The following is a 7,514-nucleotide window of genomic DNA, read 5'->3' as shown; positions in this document are numbered from 1 at the left end:
AGAGGGGGCTCTTTCTGTTTCTCAAGGACCTGCCCCCACCCCGACACACCAAGGCCAGGGCCCCCAGGTCCCCACCTGCTCCTGGAGCTGGCGAGGTGCTCAGGCCAGGGAGGTGCGGTGAGCCCAGGCTGGTGTCCACGTTCCCCGCCCGGGGCTGGATGCCTGGGCGGGGGGCGGGCTGTCCTGACACCCTCTCTCCCTGAGTGCCTGGGGCGCGGCATGGGGAGTCTGAGCACTGCCGTGAGCGCTCACTCGGGGCGTCTGTGACGCCCCTCAGATGTGCCTGGCAAGTACTCTGGCAATGCCAGCTCCGCATCATGCTCCCGGTATGCTGAAAGGCCCTCCTGGCCGGGCACTGGGGACCCGGGCCAGGCCACGCTCACTCTGTGACTCGGGCAGGACCTGTCGGCTGGCAGGGCCCAAGGCCCTGAGCTGAGCGGATGGGGATGCGGGGCGTGGGGTCGGCGTCCTGCCAGCTCCAGCCTCCACGTCCATGAGCCTTAGGGTCCCCGCTCAGACACCCATGGCGGCATAGTTTATGGGGGAGCTGGTTTAGTGCTGGGGTGCCCGTGGTCGTGAGGGTGTTCCCCTTCTCAGCTCCGTGTGTGGCCAGGGACGAGGGTCCAGCGCTACGGTCGCAGGGGCTTGAGTGTGGGGCTCCTACCTGGGGCCCATGCGGCGGACAGTTAAACCAGACTCTTCAGGGAACGTCGCACCCTTGAGACCAGGCCCCAGCGGAGGGGCAGGGAGGACCAGAGGGAGCACGCCGGGACACACGCCAGGGGTCTTTGGTGGTTCCTGTGACTTGTCATAGCTTCCTCTTCCCACCCTTAGCAGACGAGGTCAGTGATGCCCGACACTTGGGGACAAAGTCAGCAAGACAGTTAATGGTCCAAATGGGGAGTGGTGGGTGGGCAGGACCCACGGGCGGCAGGAGGCCCAGGACGCCCTGACAAGGTCGGAGACCGAGGGAGGGGTAAGGGGTGGACCCCAGGATGGGCAAAATGGGAGCATCAATGGGCCCCCCGAGGTCCAGAGCAAAGGGAGGCCGAGGGGGCAGAGGCCAATCATGAGGGCAGCAGGGCATGCAGCCCTGTCCTTGGGGACACTTAGCCCCCCGCACCTGATGTTACCAGTGACTTCCCAGAGCAAACGTTACCGAGCGTCTGCTGGCCCTCGGGAGCTGTGCAGGGCCCTGGGGGCCGAGATCAAGGCCACGACCAGGAACCCGAGGCTTCCGAGGTCCCTGACGCCGCGCTCCGGAGTCCGGTACCGGGCCAGAGGAGCGCCGGAAGTGACCGGTCGCCCCCTCACCGCCTGCCATGGTTGGGGTGGTCCCCACTGACTGGCCGTGAAGACCCTGAAGACCGCGGGTCCCTCGTCCTCCCCCCACCCCCACTGACCTCCCGCCCAGTGGGGAGACAGCGGTCTGCTCCACCCCAGGCTGCGCAGAGGACGGCAGCCTCGCTCGCCTCCGGGGCCCATGTCCAGACGGGTGGGGGACAGACCGGAGCTGGCTTCCAGGAGGTGGCCTTGGTCTCGGTCTCCCATGACGCTTGTCTCCCCAGGCATCACTGGGAGAAGTGGAGGGGCGTCCTGTGGTCAGTGCGCCCCGGGCATTGGAGCGAGAGTCGGCCGCACCTGTCTGTGCCTGCATCCCGGGTGTGGCCTCGCGGTGTCTGCCGGTGTTGGCTCTGGTCGTAGGGACCGTGGGGCCTGACTCTGAGGACCGATGAGGTGGTGAGGCCGGAGAGAAGGCCACCGAGCCAAGCAGTGGCCTAGTCGACGCCAGACTCGGGCGCCGCCCCCTGGGGGGGCCAGGCACCGTGCTTGGGACCAGCAGGATGGAGACCGGGCTCTAGAGCTCGTGTTCCTGTCGCCGCTCCAGACGGGCCCTGGCTGGCGGGACGAGAGGCAGGCGAGCATATGCCGGCCGCAGCGTGCAGCAGCTGTCCGCCACCCAGAGAGCTGGCACAGCCGGGCCCGGGGGCGCGGGAGCCTCAGCCACTTGCCATTTATGTCTTGGAAGCTGGAGACACGCTTCCTGCCAAAGGCCCCCGGGGGGGACGGGTGGCGGTGTGCGGGCGTCACTACCTCTGCAGGCACTGGGTGTCGGGCCCGGGGACCGCTGGCTTGGCCCCGACACTGGCTGGAGCCGGGCCGGGCGGCTTCCTCATTCGTGTGGGAACGTGCGTGGCCTGAGGGCTGGGCTTCCTGATGTCCACTGGAGGCAGAAGGTGGCATCTCGAGGGTCGGGGCACTGGGAGTCCTGGCGGGTGGGCATCCAGGTGGGCGGCTGGGAAGGGGCTGCAGGTGGCAGGTCCTGGAGCCCAGCGCAGAGGCTGGGTGTGCAAAGGGGGGTATGGACACTGCCAACAGCTCCTGCTCCCATCCCTTAGGGGGCCCGAGCATCAGCTGATGCAGGAATGGGCGTAGCAGGGGACCAGAGTCAGGGCCCCTTGGGGGCTGTCAAGGAAGGCATTAGGCAGGAGGGGGTGTGGCAGGCCTGGCGGTGGGTGGGAGCGAAGGGCCCGGATACGCTGAAGCCTGGGACGGGCATGGTGGGTGGAGTGGGGGGCTGAGCGAGGAGGCATCGGGGTGACTCGGATTTTGCGTGCGGTGCCACTGATGACCCAGGAAGCAGCTGGGAGGAGGCGTGGGCTGCGGAGAGAGATAACAAACCGGCTTTGGACCCAGCTAGGATGGGCACGATTAATCCTCGGGGCGCGGGAGGGAGCCGGCTCCGCTGGCTCTGAACTTCGCTGCTTAATCGGCTTAGAGGTTCATGCAAGTCCGGGCGTGCGGGGCCTTGATTGGGCTGTGGGGGAGTTGTCTGCGCCACCAGCCCTCACTTTCTCCCGAGCACCCCGGCAATCAGCACCTGCCCCTGATGAAGCCCCCAGGCGAGATGGGGATTTAAACATCTCTGGGACCAGTGCCCAAGGGGATTTCTGCAGGAAAAGTGCTGAGGCCCCGATGCCAGGCCACCCTGGGGCCAGAGCAGGACATGGGGCTGTTCTCTGAGGGGCGGGCAGGGGCTGCAGCGGGTAGGAGCAGAGCCCGGCCCCGGGCTTGAGCCTGATCCCTGATCCCACACACGTACTGGGCTCTGACCAGCCCCAGAACCCCTGCCGCACACAGACCCTCGACCCTGGACACCAGGTTGGCTGTGAGCTCCGTTGGACCGAGCCCTTGTCCTGCTCGCAGGCTGAGAGCTGACTGGTAAAAACGGGGCCTTCATCCCGGCCAGCTACTGGGCTTCATCATGGTTCCAGATGAAGCTCAAGCCCCAGCACGCGGGGAGCCCTGACCTGGTCACATGCTGACCTCTGACCTTGGTCAACTCTGATCTCTGACCCCGTCGCACGCTGAGCCCTGACCCTCCAAAGTAAGAACAAGAACATGGCCGCGGGTGCTGCGTGCGCTCCTGGCCCGGACACTCTGTGGTCCTCTGGTTTTGTGACGAGCGCGGCTTAGGAGCCGCGCTTCCCACCACCGCTGAAGCGGACGGGTCCGGGGTCCTCGGTCCTCGCTGTCCAGTGGCGAGCACCGTGGCCAGGCCAGGAGCCCGTCCACCCCTCTCACAGCACTGCTGAGGCTCGGGCACGGGGTGCCCGGTCCGCACGAGCTTGCGGAGTGAACGGGTGGACGAATGATCAACTTCAAACCAGGACGCACTTGGCAAAGGGCAGGTTTTGTCAGATGACACAGGAAGTGGACACTGTCTGAGCATCGAAGATCAAGGCAGGACGGCAGAGCGGGGTCCACGTGGAGCTCGGCCGCGTCGGCGCGGTCTCTTCCCCCAGCCCCCTCCCGGCTCCGCGTGTCCCGACCGCGACCTCGGTGCCTAGGAGTCTCTGCACCTTGGTGAACTCCAGACCCCTTAGCTGCTGCACACGAGCCGGCCTCACTGTGGTGACGGGTGAGCGGAGACCGCAGTGGCCCGGTGCAGACCGCCGGCTGCACCGATGTCCGGTGCCGGTTGCTGGTTTAGGGAATGGATGGGGCGGGGCTTACGAGGTGCCCAGCGTGCAGTAGGGGCTCAAAAAACCCGGAACCCCCCGCCCCCCTCACCCCGCAGCTCGCTTTGCTGTCGGAGAGGCGGACAGAACTCGGTCAGCTCCCGTGACATCCTCCGCCCGGGCGCTTGCCACGTCGTTAACCCAGATCGTCACACTCTAATCAGCCGCCCAGAACAGCCACACTGCGGGCTCTCGGCAGGGAGCCCGGCCACAAACCGACAACGGTGACGCGGCTTCTGCCAGAAGCCTGCTCCAGACGCCCGCGTCTGCGGGATGTGGTCTGCGGCACGCGCCGACGACCCGCTCGGCTTCTCACACTTCTCCCAGCCCTGAAACGAGATCGTGAAAGCCAAGTTCCTGGACCCGTCTAAACTGCGGGTGTGCACGTGTATGTGTGTGTGTGCGCGCGCGTGTGTGTGCACACGCGTGTGCGTGCACGTGTGTGCACTTGTGTGTGTGCATACTTCTCCCAGCCCTGAAACGAGATCGTGAAAGCCAGGTTCCTGGACCCATCTAAACTGCGGGTGTGCATGTGTGTGTGCGTGTGTGTGCACATGCATATGCACGTACAGCGAGCGAGCGAGCGAGCGAGAGAGTGGATGTTTGAGTCCCTTTAAACAGCGAAAAGCTTGTCACGGAGGAAAAGTTGCAGATTCCAGAGGCCGAAGACCTCCTTGGGGTAGGCTCTGCCACCCGCAGGACGTGCGACCTTGCAGTGTCCTTTGCGTGTCTGGCTCGGTGCCCCTTCCTGTAAGCCGGGCTCCAGGACTCGCCCGCAGGGCGTCGCCGGCATCCGACACCCCGGCAGAGATGCTGGGCGCGCTTGTCAACGCTACAGACGCCTCGGCCTCGGCCGAATCACCTCCTGAGTGGTGACGGGGCACGTGCGGGTGCAGCCGAGCCCCTGCGCCCCGGGCGATCGCGTCCCCGCGTCACATGGTGTGAGCCACCATGCAGCGCCCTCTCCTCTGGAGCTGTTCCCGCAGGCCCATCCGTTTGTGCCGGAGCCGCTGCTGACACCCCGAAAGGCTGGGCGGAGGCCTGGTTAGCCATCGGCCGACGCGGGCGTCAGATTGCGGCTGGCTGTGGCTGCCGCTCTGCTGCCCAGACCGCCCCTCCCCACGGCCGACCCCGAGCAGGCTCGCCGGGTCACGGGTCAGCTCGCCAGAGTGGCAGCTGCTGCCGAGTTGCTCTCCACAACCCCCGGTGTCATTGACACGCAGCCTCTCGTGTCCGCCGGCGGCGTTGCTGGGACCCAGGTGCCCACACGGCATTCAGCGAAGATTTCCCGAACGAGTGAAGGATGAGCCAACGGACGGACGAATGGTTTCGTTTCCTTTCGACGGCGATGCGTTTGACACGCACGCCCGGCCTTGGGGGCGAAGCAGGCCCCTCGTGTCTGTGCATACATGTCCGTGCGGCCTGCCGGGGTGGAGGGCCCCGGGGAGGATTCGGATCTGGGGGACGGGGGGGAAGGGGGAAGCTTTTCTTTTATTTCAGTGTAAAATAAATAAGACCCTTCGCCACCGCAATTCTGAAGCCTCTTACCTCTGGGCAAATGTTTTAAAACAGCCGGCTGCATCGTGTCCCCAGATCCAGGACATTAAACACGGAGCTAACGCTGAGCAGCAGGGTCAGGCTAAACCAGCAGAGCGCGAGGGCCTGCACCGTCTCGTCCGAGCTGCGCCCCGCGTGCGTCCATCCCAGGCGGCGATTTAGGCCGCGTCCCGGGGTCACAGACGGGAGGATGAGAAAGCTCCGCCTGAAGGGCGCCCCGTCTTGCAAACACTGTAGCCTCGAGCCTCGAGCTGCTGTTGGACGGAGTTTAACCTAACTTCTTCCTAATCGCTTTGTTCTCCGGGAGCGGGAGGGGGCCCTGCTGTCACCCTGGACCGGTCCATTTGCCAGAGGGGGACAGGGAGGGGGCGAGGGAGAGGGGTCTGGCCCCGGGGCTCCCGCAGACGAAAGGGCGGTATGTGTGTGGGGGCCGTTTAAAGCAGTGACGCCCAAGCTCTCCTGAAGGAAGCGGTCAAGGCCAAGTCGCAACCGTTTGAATATCATGTGTCGCTGCTTCTGGGGGACCCTCTTGGAGGCGATTCATCCTCTGACCGTTTATGGATAAGTTCGAGGGCCGATGAGTGCAGACCAGTGGGTGGCGTCCACCCCCCACTCCTGAGCCTGGTCGTTTCCGAGCATCTGGGGGCGGCGGGCACGATCCTCCACCGTTTCTGGTCGCCGCTGGCCTGGGCTGCTCATCGGGGCCTTGTCCTGCTTCATTGCTGGGCCACTTGGGTCAGACGTGGGCGGACCCGGCAGTGACCGAGGAGGAGACGGCCTCGGAGCCCCGAACGTGGGCCGAGCAGAAGCCGGCTCTTTGCAGGTGGAAACAGGTTAGGCGGCTGGACACGAGGCTGTCATTCTGGGTGGCCCGTGGCATCCTGCACCCAGTGACGACCGTGCTTGTAAGAGACAGAGGAGAGAAGGGCCCCCACGAAGACGCGGCCGGAAGCCCAGGGACGCCGGGAAGGGGCCGGGCAGTGCCTCCCTGCAGCCCTCGCGGGAGCGCGCGCACGACACCTTGGTGTCCGACTGCCGGATTTGGGACTGCGGGAGAACACGCCCCAGCAGTTTTAGGGCCCCCGGCTCGCGGTCATCTGTTTGGGCAGTCATGGTCCACTAACACGGGGCGGGGGGGGAACGGGACCTGGAAGCGGGAGCCACGTGGAGGGGGCCAGACGGGGGCCGGCCGTGGTGCTGGGAGGACCCTGCACGAACCTGCGGAACAAGCGAGCACCTCCGGGAGCAGCAGCCGACGCCTAGACGCTCATTCCTAACTGACCGCCGGACCGATGGCGACCTCAGCGTCGTTAACTGGGAAGACACCCGAGAACGCGTCTGTGTCATCAGAAGCTCACAGGGGCTCCCATGGAAACTAAGCGTGAAGCCCGAGTTCTGTGTGGTGATTGCGATGCTTCTGGACTCTGGCCTTAGGGCTGACACCTGCTTTGGGGTCCGGCGGGAAGGGACTGTGGGAGGGGGCCGTGAGGAAGGCCGGGAGGAGCAGGGCGGGAGCACGTGCTCTGCATGGGGGTGGGGGGCTCCCCAGAGATGTCGGGGTGTGGGACCTGCCTCCCAGAAAACCGGGTCGGAGCCAGAGGAAGCCGGAAGGCTTGCGTGATTTCCCACTCAGCGGGGCGACGTGCGCCCGGGGACCTTGCGTGACGGACGGGCCCCACGGCGCTGTCGAGAGCTGCGGCTGGGAGCCAGGGGCCTGGGCCAGCCTCGTCGAGCAGACCACGCGCCTTTCCAGCTGGGCTGCCGCCACGCCGACCTGGCCCGTGATCGCTCACAGATGGCTTCTGCACAGAGCGGAGATGGCAGCAGACAGGCGGGGGCCGCGTGCCAGTGGGGGACGGTCCCCACAGCCACTGAGCGCCCGCCGGGCACCAGCCCTGAACTGAGTGCCGGAGGCAGAGACGTGGGCTTGACACC

The sequence above is a fragment of the Pteropus alecto genome, unplaced genomic scaffold (genome assembly GCF_000325575.1).
Source record: "Pteropus alecto unplaced genomic scaffold, ASM32557v1 scaffold105, whole genome shotgun sequence".
NCBI lineage: Eukaryota > Metazoa > Chordata > Mammalia > Chiroptera > Pteropodidae > Pteropus > Pteropus alecto.
The sequence above is the reverse complement of the archived record's forward strand: the minus strand, read 5'-3'. Positions refer to the sequence as shown.